Here is a 2,491-nt window from a genome sequence, read left to right as displayed (position 1 = left end):
AAGAGCTTTTGGTCCTGGCCCCTTTGGTGTGGGAGGAATCCCTGGACGTTCGCAATTGCTGAGCCGGGCTCCGGCTGTACTGAGTGGCACAGGCAGCTAGTATTGGACTTTGGGAGGCTGTCGCAAGAGAGAGCGCCATCGTTTGTGGGGCTGTGAATGGGGTTGCCTGGCTCCTTGAAGAGCAGCAAGAGCTTTTGGTCCTGGCCCCTTTGGTGTGGGAGGAATCCCTGGACGTTCGCAATTGCTGAGCCGGGCTCCGGCTGTACCGAGGGGTGCAGGCAGCTAGTATTGGACTTTGGGAGGCTGTCGCAAGAGAGAGCGCCAGCGTTTGTGGGGCTGTGAATGGGGTTGCCTGGCTCCTTGAAGAGCAGCAAGAGCTTTTGGTCCTGGCACCTTTGGTGTGGGAGGAATCCCTGGACGTTCGCAATTGCTGAGCCGCGCTCCGGCCGTACCGAGGGGTGCAGGCAGCTAGTATTGGACTTTGGGAGGCTGTCGCAAGAGAGAGCGCCATCGTTTGTGGGGCTGTGAATGGGGTTGCCTGGCTCCTTGAAGAGCAGCAAGAGCTTTTGGTCCTGGCACCTTTGGTGTGGGAGGAATCCCTGGACGTTCGCAATTGCTGAGCCGGGCTTCGGCTGTACCGAGCGCGCAGGCAGCTAGTATTTGACTTTGGGAGGCTGTCGCAAGAGAGAGCGCCATCGTTTGTGGGGCTGTGAATGGGGTTGCCTGGCTCCTTCAAGAGCAGCAAGAGCTTTTGGTCCTGGCCCCTTTGGTGTGGGAGGAATCCTTGGACGTTCGCAATTGCTGAGCCGGGCTCCGGCTGTACTGAGTGGCACAGGCTTCTAGTGTTGGACTTTGGGAGGCTGCCGCAAGAGAGAGCGCCATCGTTTGTGGGGCTTTGAATGGGGTTGCCTGGCTCCTTGAAGAGCAGCAAGAGCTTTTGGTCCTGGCCCCTTTGGTGTGGGAGGAATCCCTGGACGTTCGCAGTTGCTGAGCCGGGCTCCGACTGTACTCAGCAGCGCAGGCAGCTAGTGTTGGACTTTGGGAGGCTGTCGCAAGAGAGAGCGCCAGCGTTTGTGGGGCTGTGGATGGGGTTGCCTGGCTCCTTGAAGAGCAGCAAGAGCTTTTGGTCCTGGCACCTTTGGTGTGGGAGGAATCCCTGGACGTTCGCAATTGCTGAGCCGGGCTCCGGCTGTACTGAGTGGCACAGGCAGCTAGTATTGGACTTTGGGAGGCTGTCGCAAGAAAGAGCGCCAGCGTTTGTGGGGCTGTGAATGGGGTTGCCTGGCTCCTTGAAGAGCAGCAAGAGCTTTTGGTCCTGGCCCCTTTGGTGTGGGAGGAATCCCTGGACGTTCGCAATTGCTGAGCCGGGCTCCGGCTGTACCGAGGGGTGCAGGCAGCTAGTGTTGGACTTTGGGAGGCTGTCGCAAGAGAGAGCGCCATCGTTTGTGGGGCTGTGAATGGGGTTGCCTGGCTCCTTGAAGAGCAGCAAGAGCTTTTGGTCCTGGCACCTTGGTGTGGGAGGAATCCCTGGACGTTCGCAATTGCTGAGCCGGGCTCCGGCTGTACCGAGGGGTGCAGGCAGCTAGTATTGGACTTTGGGAGGCTGTCGCAAGAGAGAGCGCCATCGTTTGTGGGGCTGTGAATGGGGTTGCCTGGCTCCTTGAAGAGCAGCAAGAGCTTTTGGTCCTGGCCCCTTTGGTGTGGGAGGAATCCCTGGACGTTCGCAGTTGCTGAGCCGGGCTCCGGCTGTACTCAGCAGCGCAGGCAGCTAGTGTTGGACTTTGGGAGGCTGTCGCAAGAGAGAGCGCCAGCGTTTGTGGGGCTGTGGATGGGGTTGCCTGGCTCCTTGAAGAGCAGCAAGAGCTTTTGGTCCTGGCCCCTTTGGTGTGGGAGGAATCCCTGGACGTTCGCAATTCCTGAACCGGGCTCCGGCTGTACCGAGGGGTGCAGGCAGCTAGTATTGGACTTTGGGAGGCTGTCGCAAGAGAGAGCGCCAGCGTTTGTGGGGCTGTGAATGGGGTTGCCTGGCTCCTTGAAGAGCAGCAAGAGCTTTTGGTCCTGGCACCTTTGGTGTGGGAGGAATCCCTGGACGTTCGCAATTGCTGAGCCGCGCTCCGGCCGTACCGAGGGGTGCAGGCAGCTAGTATTGGACTTTGGGAGGCTGTCGCAAGAGAGAGCGCCATCGTTTGTGGGGCTGTGAATGGGGTTGCCTGGCTCCTTGAAGAGCAGCAAGAGCTTTTGGTCCTGGCACCTTTGGTGTGGGAGGAATCCCTGGACGTTCGCAATTGCTGAGCCGGGCTTCGGCTGTACCGAGCGCGCAGGCAGCTAGTATTTGACTTTGGGAGGCTGTCGCAAGAGAGAGCGCCATCGTTTGTGGGGCTGTGAATGGGGTTGCCTGGCTCCTTCAAGAGCAGCAAGAGCTTTTGGTCCTGGCCCCTTTGGTGTGGGAGGAATCCTTGGACGTTCGCAATTGCTGAGCCGGGCTCCGGCT

This window comes from Platalea leucorodia (genome assembly GCF_965183815.1).
Source record: "Platalea leucorodia genome assembly, contig: HAP1_HAP1_SCAFFOLD_33, whole genome shotgun sequence".
NCBI classification, from domain to species: Eukaryota; Metazoa; Chordata; class Aves; order Pelecaniformes; family Threskiornithidae; genus Platalea; species Platalea leucorodia.
This window is presented reverse-complemented; position numbering follows the sequence as displayed.